This window comes from Mycena indigotica, assembly GCF_014461135.1.
Source record: "Mycena indigotica strain 171206Taipei chromosome Unknown Mind.scaff0005, whole genome shotgun sequence".
NCBI lineage: Eukaryota > Fungi > Basidiomycota > Agaricomycetes > Agaricales > Mycenaceae > Mycena > Mycena indigotica.
Genome location: NW_023503004.1, coordinates 2,428,159 through 2,442,884, shown reverse-complemented (window position 1 = coordinate 2,442,884; position 14,726 = coordinate 2,428,159).

Genomic DNA, 14,726 nt, shown 5'->3' with positions numbered 1-14,726 from the left:
CTCACAAATAGTAACTGGTCGGCCCACCAAGGTAGGAAATTCCGTCTGCAGCTGCTATAGGCTAACGACATAAATAGGCCACTTTCGACGATGGTGTTCAGGATGCAATAGATAAACTGGATCGACAATACCCCAAGGGTGCATGCGATGAGCACCCAAATATTCAATGCGCTTATATCCGTACACTCAATCTGCATTTTGAGCTCGATATGATCAAGAAGCCTGTATGGGCAAATAAAATAGTACGCAATCGGGCTATCTTTTTGACGAGCTTATGGCTGATCACTATTAGGCCAACGGCAAAGCTAGTGTTGCCACACCGCCTCTCGAATCGTTGCATTTCAAAGCCGACAAAGCAATCAAAATGAAGAAGTCCAGTGCTCAACATCGACCTGTCGAAACAACCTCAGCGCAAAGATCATTCGCAGAGGCTTCGTCATCGAATCCTCAGTTACCACCGCCAAACACTCCCTATCCCTACCAACCACCATACATGTCACCATTCCCCTCGATGCCATATATGCCATATCCTGCAATTCCGCCACCTTCATTTGGGTATCCCAGCTATCCGATGATACAATCGCCATATTCCTCGTACTACGAGACACCTCATCGGTCCCGGCGCCGGGAGCGGGTTGACTCATCACCTCCACAACCGACTGCTAAACGTCATCGTCATCATGTACCATCATCTCCAATCCATCCACCATCCTCCCCACAATATAACGGAGGCTCCATCTCCGAGTTTGTCACTCGTTATCCTGATCTTCCGACTGGCACTGGGGATAAACTTGACGACATGAAGGTCTGCGTCGGTGACAAACTCTCTGACTTCCCGCCTGATGAATACAAAGCTGCTGGGTTTTCTTATGCTGAATGGCAGCGTGTTGTCAAATTTTATGGTCAGTATCTCCGCTCCCTCAAAGCCTAATTACATTTACATATTGAATACTTACTCTGGTCAATCTCTTTTGCGTCCTCGTACTTATATATCAGTCATCGCTTGCCTACATACCCCTTCGTAGTCATTTGTATGCACTAATAAATTCTCGTTCATTGTAAATCATGCATATTCTAAGCTTCAAGTTCAGGCTCTTCTATGTAGCCAGAATTCCTATACCAACCCTTTGCCTTGTCTCCAGTAATTGCCGCGCAAGCCTCTAGCAGATCAATCTCGGGCGAGTCGCTATGATAAAGCCGCTTCCAATGACGACGTATCCAGCTTTTCACTATCTCAAATGAACAGAAGATTGTCAATCTAGACCAGCCACTCACAGCAACTGAAGCTTTCTTCGATGGGATTGAAATCGGGGGAATAGGGTGGAAGAAACTCAAGTAAACAACCTATGGCGCAATTAGCGATGAAAGCGACAAGTAAAATAACTCACCACATGCTTCAATGGCCTCCCGCAAGAAGTCACTTTTGTGGATAGCGCAATTGTCGAGCAATAGGACACTGTTGTCACCGGGGAATCGATTCATCCTCGGGAGCTAGAGGGAATAATTACCTGAGATATTATAGCACTGGCAGGAAACACGGCTTACCACGTCTTCAACTATGAACTCAAAGAACATTGGGCCATTGACCGAGCCTGGAACAACTCGTGCTGCTAAATAACCCTCTGTCGAAAGTGCGGCAACGATGCTGTAGCGTTCTCCACGAACGAAATTGGCCGATGTCTCTGCACGTTGTCCCACTGGAGCGCGTCCACGCTTGCGAAAGATGGTGCGGTCATCTTTGCTCGTTTCATCGACAGCCACGATTTGCGACGCGACGTAGTCCCTCTGCATCCGCCACATGAAACCTGCCCGCCACTCCTCGTCCCTCTCCGCTGCAGCCTTCCGGAGCATCTTGTAAGTAAGGCCGGCATCCGCGATAAGCCTGTGTATAACGGTGCGTGAAGTGACGGTGTGGCGGGTAGTATAAAGCCAGTCGACAATCTCGTCAAGATACATCTCGGGGTAATTGTCGACAAGGGTGAATACATCGTGAGCGCGCTGAGTCTTGAGACTGCATGGTCGACCCTGTACTAGTTCATGAGGCGCAACCACACCCCCCATACTTCTCCACATTTGATGCCCAACGGAAGAGACTCGCCCTGGACACCCCAAGAATTTGGACCACCTCATCCGTCATGTAGCCCATCTCCGACAGCCACAGCGCACGCTCCTTGAAGTCCTTGCTGATGTGCCGGTAGACCATCGACGGCGGGAAAAGAGAAAGGGTAGGGGCTGAGTGTCAACTTCACGGTCGATCTGCTAGCCTCGCTTGTGGCCTGAGCCTGATGCGTAGGGGGCGTAGCCGCGGTGGTCAAACCAAAAAAGGTGCGTGCTATCATTCCATCAAAACTAAAAGTATCTAAAACAACGCGAAAAAAAAATACACAAAGTCTCAAGGTTTTCGGAAACAGCTGTAACTCAATTGTCTGAATTTCACCATATCTCTCTCAATTATTAATTGATCTCAGCTTTCCTTAATTCTTCTAGAGCTCTCAAATGACTCCATCTAGTCTGAGAAGTGGTGATCTGAAGATAGGCTCATGATCAAGCATTAGGTATCCTTGTGTGATACCTGACTATGTCAGTCAGTACTTCATATTTCCAAATGAGCTGAATATATATGGTGCTGAGCCATGCTTGTAGTACTCTAATGACCTCAATATCTTTACTACAGCTCTATATTCTATATGAAATTGTCCATAGCAAATTTTGCTATATAGGCCTTGAAGCATTCAAACTTTGCCAGATTCTATAGGGGAATTCGAATGGGTTAGAAGTATCAGAGAACTTCAAGAAACAGTTTTCTATCCAAGAATAGCCTATCATGTTAGGTGAAATTCCAGAAACTCATATGTCACTCCTTCAGATGTTACAGGTGGCATACCCATATTACTTAGGGATCTGGTCACAGATAAGCTAGTGGAAGGCATTGGGCTGTAGAGGGCCTTGCATTAATCATTCAGCATAGCTACATTAGTCTTTTTAACACTAGTCCTAGGGAAGGTTAGGCTGTACTCTTTAGAAGTGACTGATGTCACACAATGCTATATGGAAGATTCCCCTCCTAGCCTAGGGGAGTCCTAGGGGGTTTGTTCTATGGTTTAAATGTGGTAGAGAAGTAAATTTAGGTATCTGGAATGAGTCTTACCTCTATATATGTGTTGTAATCAAGTGTGTCAGTGGTTACACCAGAAGATAGGGTTGGGATACTAGCAGTGAAAGGGACTGTCCACACCAAAACAATTGCTCAAAATAAATTTCAAGTATGATCTAAGAAATTGGTATAGGCTATTAGGGGACTTCAAAGTAGCCTTAACAGAGCTTCAACTGCTGCCATAGCTATTCCAGATGTTGTGCAATGTTGTAATCAGTGTTATCTATACTGAATCTAGTACATCTATAGTTCTGGTACTTAGAGGTGTAGAGACAGATCCCCAAGGGCAGTTGTTATGGATCTTCACACCTTCCAGAAAACCCTCTAACCTTCCCTATATCTGCCCTACAGCTTATGATAGGATGCACCCTAGAGCCCCTGTAATTCAGTGTTGTCTGCTGAGGCTGTGAGGCTAGAAATCCATAGAATCATTTATATCCACATGCCCTACAAGAATAAAGTTAGATCAGGATTATCCATCTAGTAATCATAAAGATATCAGTCATTTGTTCTATGTCTTGGGTAAAACATACAATTTATCCCACATACAATGGGTATACAATGACTCCTTAGTTTGATACTGTAGATTGTATTCCCCTAGGATATTACCTTCAAGGTGAGCCCCATATTACCCATTTCCACTAAGTATATTTGAAGATACACTCTAAGTTGGGATGGATCATTTTCCAATAATTGTTCAGGGGAACCCCCGCTTCGGCCTCCTTCGGACCGTCCGAGCGCATCCGAGGCGCATCCGACCGGCGCCCACTCGGACGCTCCGGCCCACCCCGACCCTCGTCCTCAGCCTCCTTTGCCCGCACAATCACCGATCCGTCAAGACCCTCCCAACGGTCACCTTGGGACAGAGCCTGCAACGCTGCTCAGGCCTTCTGCGCTCTATGTCGGCAGTTACAGACGACCAGTATATAGTTGGCGCCCTAGCAGGTGGACCCTTAGAGTTTCTTCTCTTTGGATCCTCCCCTGCTAGGTCGGTCCCTCCGTGTATCTCCGTAGCTTTTATTCACGCTTTGGATCCCCCCCTGCTAGGCTTTCGTCGGAGTCTCCAGGGTTGCCCTTACAATAATGGGGTCATGTAGACGTAATTGGACAATTTTACAGATGGAAATCTCATGAAGAAAGGCTGACTAGTGATAGTTTCAAGCCCACCAATGTTTAGATTCAAGCCCTAACCATTGTGCAGTTGAAGTGAGTTAACAACATTAATGATTGAGTTAACAACAATATTGAGTTAATGAGTTTTATTAATATCTCTTAAACGAACAAAGATATTAAGTAGTGGTTTGTACTGGGATCATCTTCCCAACATTCTGCAACTTTTTCATTTTTGGGGGTGGAGGGGTCGGGAGGCATGTCGGGCGCGTCGGGCGGGCGTCGGGGGGAAGGCAGGATTAGTAGATGATATCAACAACACCGCCATCATGTTGCGATCATCAAGCTTTGTCAGAAATCAATTTATTTCATCAGAATTGATGAAGAATTGAGCTCACCATTGAGGGCAACGTCGAGGACGATGACAGCAGACTATTTGACAGTGACGGCAGGGTATTTGACAGCAGCGGGGACGGCCGACGACAGCGGGCAGCGATCGGCAATGTCAATCAACGATCAGTGACATAAGTCACGATTGTGAGGATGACAACGAGGCCATGGGGGCGGCGGCAGGCAGCGCGCACAGTGGGCGGGGGGCAGGGAGGCAGCCGGGAGGGTGATGGCAGCCTCCGGGCCTCTTTCCCCGCTACCAAGACCCCCCTTGGTAGCCATACTGACCCATTTCCTTCAATTAGGCCGGTCACGGTCACATGGGATTTTTTGGCCGAAATATTTCGGCGGGTCACGGGTCACAGCCAAATCTTTTGGTCCCAAAGTGTCACAATTAGGAAGATTTTCAAATTTTCTGCGCCTGCGGCGCGCCGAATTTCCTAATCAGGCAATAGGTCACGCGAAATTCGGCCTGCGGCCGAATTGAACATTTCGGCCAAACGGTCACGGGTCACAGGCCTGCTGAATTGATCGAAATAGGTCAGTATTTAGCGGGGGTGCCCACTACTGGCTCAACCCCCTCTAGTTAGAGGGAGATAGCTCTATCCCTCTAACTAGAGGGTATTAGGGTGCACTATAGGTGCCTCCACCCCCCTCGCTCAAGCCCCTTGAAGCCCTCAAGCCTCTTTAGCATGCTCTGAAGGACCTAACTGCTCAAAAACTACAGGTTGAGACTCGGAGTCATTGTCCTGTGAGCGAGCAAACAACTATTATGGCTGGCTCCACTTGAAAAAATTGACAGAGAAATAACACACAAATAGAAAAGAAAAAAACACGTTTTTCGCCGCTGCTAATAAGCTCTAATGACCAACTTTGATATAAGCTGTCTGGACTGTATTTATGTTGCTAAGCTTACTAGTATCCAGAACAAATCCAGAAACTCTTTGCAACCAACGACATGAAACTCGTTGACATTGAAATTTGAAAGTAACTGTGGAAGGGACTCGCTCGAACGGCAGAGCTTCCCCAGAGATCGGCGTTTTAGGTTGATACGAATCCGGCTTGACCTCAGACCATCATCACCATTCATGGCTTCGACCCAGCAACTGCGAGCCCGGTTGGCAGAACTTCAGACCACCATCCCCGCATTGAAGGCCAATCTAGACACATTCGTTGCCGAACAGAATGACATCGTTGCTGCCCTTAACACAATCGTCTACCCGGTACATACTTTACCCGTCGACATTCTCGTGCTCGTCTTCGAGGAGTACATCGTGGCTCCACACATCGGCAGTTCGCGATACTCTGAATCGCCGTCTCGCAGTCCGCTGTTGCTCGCTAGCGTCTGCAGACAGTGGTGGACGCTGTGTCTTTCGCTGCCCAGTCTCTGGGTGTCGCTGGATGTCTACCCACGCCGAAACTACCGCTCCAAAGACGAATACGGCGGTCTGCTGACCCTTCTCGAGTCGTGGCTTCTCCGCTCAGCCCCCTGCCCCATCGATCTTCGTATTGGCACCTGCTCGCGACAGGACCTGATGGACCAGATGTTTACGCTTCTCGCCGTCCATTCGACACGCATACGGACTCTGGAGCTTTCTCTCCAGCGCATATTCAAGTTCCCCGACGACCTCCTGTTCGACAAGCTGTCTGGTCTGAAGAGACTGCAGGTTTCGACGACCGTTTCTTCCTACGCGGAAACAACACCAAGCAAGCCGATTTGGTCTGGGTTTGGAATCGCACCGTCGCTACGGGATGTTGTTCTGGAGGGGGTGTTTTTGCAGCAGATTGCGCTTCCCTGGCCGCAGCTTTCGCATCTGACTTTGTCGGGAATCACGCTCGTCGGGTGTCTCGAAATACTCGAGTTGACGCCCCAGCTTGAATCGCTCTCTGCCGACTTACGGACGAACAATTACCTCTTTCACGGTCCATTGCCTCCTTCGGCTGGTCTTCCCCTCCTGGTGCTTACCCGTCTCCACACGCTGACCGTCGGATTCTCTGAGGAAGGCGGGCTACTTGAGCAGCTCATGCTCCCCGCCGTCAGGACTCTAAATATCAACGGGATGAACACGCTTGGCCCCCCTTCTCCAGGAGACTTCGCACATGGGCGTGGCCAAACGGCGTGGGCCTGCGCCAACGGGCGTGCACGCCCGTGATGGCGTGGGCGTGGCGTGGGCGGGCGTGGGGACTTCTTTAGGCCTCATGTCGGGCACCAAGGCGAGGATTGGATTTGCTTGACGGCCATGCTATGGCTAACCCCCGCTCGATACTGCATATGCCTTCGCCGTGAAATCCATCAAACTCCGCCGATCATCGTCCGCCGCGATGCCAAGCGCTCTTGGCAAGGACCACGTTGACGAGGATAAGGCCTGTATGCTGCCGAGTTCGACTTAGGTCCATATCGGAGTCGTCGCTCAACCGTTGGCCGGCGACGCCAGAAGAGTTTGCTGGGCCGGCCGATCCCCACCAAGCGCCAACCGGCGTCCGGTCCGCGGCAAGCCGCAGTGCAGCAATTTTGGCACTGCGCCGCCCCATCTTGGAGCTGAATAGCTTCAAGACAGCCTGAAATGGGCTGTGGCTCAACAGTACACCGTGCCGGACACGATTCGGCGCACTGACCGGACTGAAGGTGTGGCGGACCGGCCGGCGTGGCCGGCGATGTGGACTCGGCCACCCGCCAGTCATACATAGTCACTCTGGTGGCTGCGCGGGCCAAGTGTTGGTGGTCGGCGGTCAACGATTGACCGGCCACGCCTTGTAATGTCGGGAGGAATATGGGGGAGCCCACGCCCATTTGTCGGGCGTGCCAAGCCGACAAACGGGCGTGCCAAGCCGACCAATGGGCGTGGCACGCCTGATGGGCGGGCGTGGGCTTTGATGGTCAGCCAAATCCCACGCCCACGCCCATCCACGCCCGTTGGCGCAGGCCCACGCCCATCGGGCACGCCCGAACGTGCACTCTCCTTCTCCAGTCCTCTCCCGCCTCATGAACCTCGCCGAACGGTCGCAGTGGCCGCTGGCGGCTGTCGGGTTTGCGTTCACCTGGCCGGCAAATATCGCCGAGTGTCTCTCCACGCTCCAGAACGGGATGCACAACTCGGTCAACTGCGATATCGCGGCGCTGCGCATCGAGCTGCGGCCGAACCACACGGGCACCCACCTCCTTCCGCTCCTGCAGAGCCTCTCGTCCCGCGCGCCGGCGGGGAGCAACCTGCCGGGCATGACAGAGCTGGTGCTCGAGAACTGTCCGGCAGACATCTCCATTCCCGCTCTGGCGGCGCTGGTCCGGTCCCGGCGCCACTCTCTCCAGCGACTACGCTTGGTGTTCGCGAAGCCGGAGTCTATGGCCCAATTGGACGCGGTTTTGGCCGAAGTAAGGCGGAGCCTGCGGGAGATCGAGGATGGTGGACTGCGCGTTGCGGTATCGGTCGTTGAATAAATACGTTTTGCGTGTTTTGTTATGTGTATTGTGCATTTTAACTCGAAAGATTGGTTTTGTTCCTTGGAGGCTTGGACTTGTTTATTTCGACGTCGAGACACGTACATTGAGCAATGAGCACTAGCTAGCTATGGTACGTTGGACTTGTGGAAGTTGTGTTTCACGGGTTCAAGTTGCGTGGGTTTTGGAGCGAAGACACGGCTTGAAGGCAACCATCATCATCGTCTCAGGCTCCCGCTTTTGTCTTCCTCCACTTCACCCGCCCAGTCGCCCTTGTCCGTCTGCCCGCCAGGCGCCTGGACCCAATCCACGAACCGCACTGGTTCACAACTCCAAGCTGCATGATGCCAGAGAGGAGCACGACAGGACAACACACTGCCGGTGTCCAGCAAGCTCGCTACAACATACTAGTATGTAGATATTCGGGATGCACAGGTCCGTCCGGACGGGCGGCTCTTGGCCACTGGGAGTGGGGATGAGAAGCTGCAGGGGCATATCCAGGGCAGAGGAAATAGATATACGCCTGCATCGTCTCGTCTTCAGCCCCAGTCGCCAAGAAGCACCCGTCGGGACCGGGACTGCGAATAGAGCGGGCCACAGCCCGATCCCGAGCACGCTTCACGTCGCTCAGCAGTTGAAGATGAAAGTCCGGGAAAGGCACACATTGTCGGAGTCCTTTCTTGATGGCCATGCGGACTGTCGTGCGCTGTCACTCGAATGAATGCGGTGTAGGCGCGGGGAAAAACGATTGCATACGCATCTTTGGCCCGGGGGAGCTGGCGCCGCGCCCAGCCCCACGGCTGCCCCGGTTCCGCTCCGTCAGCCTGTCTGGCGATGGTCAGCAAGAGAGGGCCGGGGACGCCCTCCACGCTGGTCCTCGCCCAGCAGCGCATACACGCACGGTCGACGCGCTCGGCGTCAGCAACGTGCGGTGCTACAGGGAACGGTCAGCGGCAGTGGGGAGGGCAGGGGGCAGCATACGCCCGCGGACGGCCTGCACTCTGGTCTCTGCTCTTCTCCGTCCGTCTTTCGGGTCTGCTTGTATGGTGGCAGGAAGGAAGGAAGGGCAGGAAAGGCCCCACGCGGACGACGCGCGTCTTATACTGACACGCTTGGCGGCTGTGGGATGACAGCACGCACGTGACACGTCCGCGCGTGTCGGACAGGGCCAGCCGCGGCCCGCGTGCCAGTGCGGGATCCCGGGCCGGGGTCTACGACTGTGGCCATGCCCATGGTGGATTTGTACCCACCCTGGGGTTCCCATGCATCAATGCCTCTGATCAGAGACATGCAATGATGAATCAAGGTCTGTGCTTGAGACCTGCCCATGATGCATCATCATGTCTCTGGCTCGCTAGGTAAGCTTTCTGACATCGGGAAGGTGGCCGTTATGTGACAGGCTCCCTGCTAGCGTCCATCATAACGATCAACATCCGTTGTCATCGCCATCAGCGTCGTCGCCATTGCCATCAACGACGCGCACAAGTGTTTGTGAATAATTCCCAATAATTCTGGAAAAATTGGGGCATCTAGGGACGTGAAATCCAATGAGCGAACAATGGTCTATTGTGCGAAATGCATACTCTGAGCACCTGAATTCCGACTTTACCTGGCGCAAACGGCATATTGTCCACCCGCTGCCCCAGGCCGGGCGCGCTGAATTCATCACATCAGCTAGCATCTCGCAACAGCATGAAGAGCTCGGAGATGCACCTTCTGCTTCGTTGCCTGCTTTCTGAGCTTGGGCGGCAATGCGCTCACTGGCGACCGCCCGGCCGCACGGTCCTGACGACCTGCTGGGGCGTCAAGATGGGTGCCGGCTGCTTAGTCCACGGGCCTGGGGCTGGTCGCTGGACCGATTGCACCTGCGAGCCTTTCACCATCGCCTCCGCGGACCCTCTGCCGGCGCCCCCCGGGGCCTCCTCGTGATCGATCCCGCTGGAGCTTCCACGTCGCCTTGCTCACGCGCCTGTTCCGGCCCGCGAATCCAAGTCCGGCGGTCTTCTCTACAGCAGCAGTGCCGCTGCCGGGCCCACGGTTGCGCCCGGGCCCCCAGCCGCCCCGGGAAGCTCGCCGATGTCCAGCGCGACTCCGCGAGCGCGTCCCCGGCACTGAGCTCGGTCGTCGGCTCGTGTGCGCCACATCCCTCCCTCTAGCAGATGAAATTTTCGCTCCAACAACGAGCGCAAACACACATGCGCGCCTACTCAAGGCGTGATTCCCAATATCACTGATCGAGCACTGGGCCGCGCAGCCTGCCTTCCGCTGCACTACCTTGGCTGAAAACTTACCTGGAGGAAGTTGAGATATTGATTCCTGCCTGTGCCAAATTTTATAGGGAACAGATAAGTGGTTGGTGCACAGTGCACAGTTTCTTCTCGATGAGGATTTCCATTTTTGGAAAACTGAAACATGGGACTTGCTTATGACCCTACTGCTGTCTAGGACAATAAATTTGTTTAACTGAGCACCCAGCCTCATGATCTTATGAGTTACTCCAAAAGATAAAAACTGCACAGATATTCAGGCAAAGATACAGAGGATTCAATACTGGTATTCATAACTACTTCAGCATTATACATGAAACGGAAAAACTTGCATGTTTCTTATCAATGAGCTGTACATAACTGGGGGGCTGGCTATCACAGAAGGACAGTATGGAGTTCAGGACAAGATTGCATAAGTTGAAGCTATAATGAACGTTTTATCGTGCCCCGACATTCACATCTCATGGTCAACTGCCATCATCTTGGTAGCCGCAAACGCCGATCATCAGCAAGCGATGACAATCGAAGCGAGAGGGCCGATCTCGGGCCCTCGGCGGGACAGCCTGGGGCATTTCCGAGCAAAATTGAGAACGCTAGCAAGGAGCAAGCAGGAGGAGGGCGGAGCAGTGGCAGGCAGTCAGGGTGCAAAGCAATTAGGACAACTGTCATACTCATACTATAGTACAGTGCTGTGCCCGGGAGCCGCCAGGGAGCGCAGGGAGGCAGCGCGCAACAGGGGCGCGAACAACGATCGTGGCAACAGCAACAGCAATGAGCGCCACATCTGTCAGACGGGCGGCGGATCACTGGCCGGAAATCGACACGTGCATTCCAGCCACGTCATGGACATGATGTCAGCGCCAATGCGCGGGCGGGCGGGAAGCGCGGGCGGGAAGCACGGTCGGGAAGCACAGGCGGGAAGCGCGGAGGTAGCGGGGTAGGCCGAGAGAGGTGTCATGATGCATCAGGGCAGCTCGGAGCTAGAGCCCTTGATTCATCATGACTGGTACCCGCCAACGGTCTTGACGTGACGGGACCGTGACGTCACACTGATGCGGGTAGCGGGTGTAACGGCTGAATTCCAGACAATAGGGGAAGATTGGGTTCACAGTCAAAACCGAGACCCATAATATTTTTGTATTATCGACAGATTGGTCAGAGGATTTAAAAAAATATGCCTTCATACTAGAAATATGGCAGTTTTCTGACTTAAGCACCCAATAACTCCATGATTTTGTGTCAGAACTTTGGGAAAACATGCATGGGGAGTCGTTAGGTCGACGTCCATTGAATACAGAAGGTCGGCAAGGATTCGGTCAACGGCTTCGGAAGATCGACACGGTCCAGTGGGCCGGATTGATTGGCGTGGGAACAGTGACGATCTTCTTCGACGCGTCCATCGTCTTCGCTCGATTCTTCTTGCTATTGCCTGGGGCACGCTCAAACACTACTACTCATGGTCTGGGGTCGTCTGTGAGTGATATCAGCCGGTCTTATAGCTCGTGCAGCTGGTACTGACTGTCCATTGCGGACCTACCCATTCCCAGTCTACTTGACGCGAAACTGCTATGCCAGCACCGAAGCCTGAGAAACTAGACCAGCTGGCGCATGCAAGAGCCATTAGGAATGCCCAACGAGACTCTCATGTCGATTATATGTTGCTCTCTGGCCGGAACAATGAAAACCTCACTGCTACACCTCCCCGACACGGTACTTGACGTTCTCAGCCAAACGAACAAGCTCTGCTGAATGCGCTGGATGCCCTCAAGATGGAGAATGAGTCCTTTGCAGCCAAACTACGCCGGAAAGACAACGAACTTGCAGCAAAAGAAGAAAACCTAACAGCATTGCGATCCCGAATTACTGAATTGAAGAAAGCCGTCAAGGAGGCCAAAACCTCAAAGGAGCTGCTATATACTGAGGTACGAAGTCTACGCAGCTGGAAATCGCGTCACGAGGCCATCGAATCGGGCTGGGAATCCAGAACAGCCGAACTTTGCACTCAATTCAACGAGTCTACACGGCGTGCAGCGTTCCTAGAGACCGAAATGCGACGCTATACGGGCCTTATTGCTGAACGCGACTCGATAATCAATCATCTACGCTCAAAACTGCGATATTCAAGTAAAAAAACGAAGACACTGACCCGCAAACTCACCTTATCCAATCGACGCCGTCAGACACTCCTTCACACAATGCAAATTTCCTATTGGCGCCGACAGCTATTTCTCATGTCCCGAGGAGTATTCACCCCTCCCTGTCGCTCTCTCGTCCGCGCACTCTACAAATATGGCTGTGGACAAGATAATATCGGCCGAGCAATAGCAGCTGTCCTCAATTTCGCTGGAATCACGACTTCGAGAACGGTCAGCGGTGCCACGGTCCGTCGCATTCTCATCGAGGGTGGAGTCGCATCGCGGATTCAAGTCCCTTGGGAGCTTGGACAGGCAGACGGTGGGGGATATTGATTCGATTTGCGCTTTTACTGACATGTGTGAAGTGATCGTCGTTAGCGGTGATGCCACGTCGCACAAGGGTCGCAAACTACGAAGCTATGCATGGCGAGCTACGTGTACCAGACTATCAAGATTTATCCGCCCCTACAAAACACGAGCTCCGCTTCTTGTCTCTCGACACAACTGAGTCCCACAGCAGCGAGGCTCAAGTTGCCAAATGGAAGACAGTACTCAAGTCATTTGCTGTTGTGTACAACCAATGCCCACTCTCAAAGCGAACCTATATCACATTCGACCTCCCTCACTTCCTCCGAATTCTCAAAGGTGCTCACGGCGATCATGCAAACGACCAGAAGAAAACCGTCCGCCTCTTGGAAACCTGGAAATAGCAGTCGATTCGCGTTCAGCTTGGGCTTGAGAAGATCGCTGAGCTTAGTCTCTCTGATGTCGACTATGGACCCAAGCTTCGTGCCGATATTGAGTCAAAGTGTGTCGACGCTGCAGGCGGCTCTGAATGCTGGGAACTGCTTTCAAATACTGAGAGGGCAGAGAGACTAGAAGCTGGAATGGATCAATGGGCATTCAAACTCGGTGAAGAGGTCTTTGCGCAGCTTCCTGCAGAGAAACAACAGGACATCGACCTCTTCTTCTGGGCTGGCTGCTCGATGCACAAGGAGCTCAACTCTATTGTCGGATTCATGACAGCCGGCGCAACTTACTGGGAAGAAAATGATCTAGACCCACCAGCCCTACTTCTCAACAAGGACAACGACGAGATGCAGGCTCTCGCAGACGAAATCGGAGCTCACGCGATTTCTGAGCGTGCAACGAAGGTCTCCGAACGTGGCGCCATCAAGTTCCTGAAGCTCTGCGCAATTCACTGGCGCAATACAGATGACAAGAAGGGTGTTCGCAGCGAGTACATCAGTGCTTTCGGCGAACAATTTGCCGCCATTGCGGCGTCGCGATACCAGTCAAATGCGCAAGGCGCGTCAATGATCATCAAACGCCTCGACGACCACAAACAATTTATGACGACTATACGCGACAAGAAGGTGAAGCCGGGCTGGAACCATCTGGAGGCCAACATCTGGAAAGGACTGTGCTGTCCGTTCACACTCACAGAAGAATGTGGCTTGGCCATGCTCCACCAAGTCGTCAACGCGCCATACGCATGCATCATACGAGGTGACACGAGTCTGAACATGCTTGACCAAGGGCCCTTCCATGCTCGGCTGAAAGATCACATTCACAACATCATCGAGAAGCCCGAAATTGTCTTTGGCAAAGAGCTGGACGGTAGCACTGACCCTCGGACACTCAACAAGACAGCAGTATTCGACGGAGGCAAATGGGACGACATCGCGCTGGTGCAGAAAATCTTCGACTACATTCCTACCCATCCACACATCATCCCTTGGTTTCTTCACGCGTTACCCGGCGCACTTGAGACCTGGGAACGATTCACCTCGGAGTTTGAAGCCAATGGTCGCATTGCCAAAGCAACGCAAGCACAACGTGATCTTGCACGCATGCGAACAACAAACGATCACAACGAGGCAGTGCTGGCACGATGGCGGAAGTGGGCACGAGAGCAGAATGGGTCAACTGTTGATCATTTCATGGACTACACGCTGTATTGGGAGAACGACACCGAGAAATTTATGGAGGCGATATTTGTCGATGAAGATCACCGCTTTCTCCGTGGCGAGGCCCGACGAATCCAAAGCTCTGGGCTAGAGCAACAGCGCCAAGGTCGCTTGGGTATCCATATTGCCGAGTTGGCTGAAGCAGCTCGGAAGAGGCAGGCCGAAACGGCTCGTAAGAAGGCTGTCAGGGATGCACAGCTTGACGGGGTTGAGCTGCAGTTGGATCCCGCGGTCTTTGAGAAGATGAAGAACACAGAACTGGCA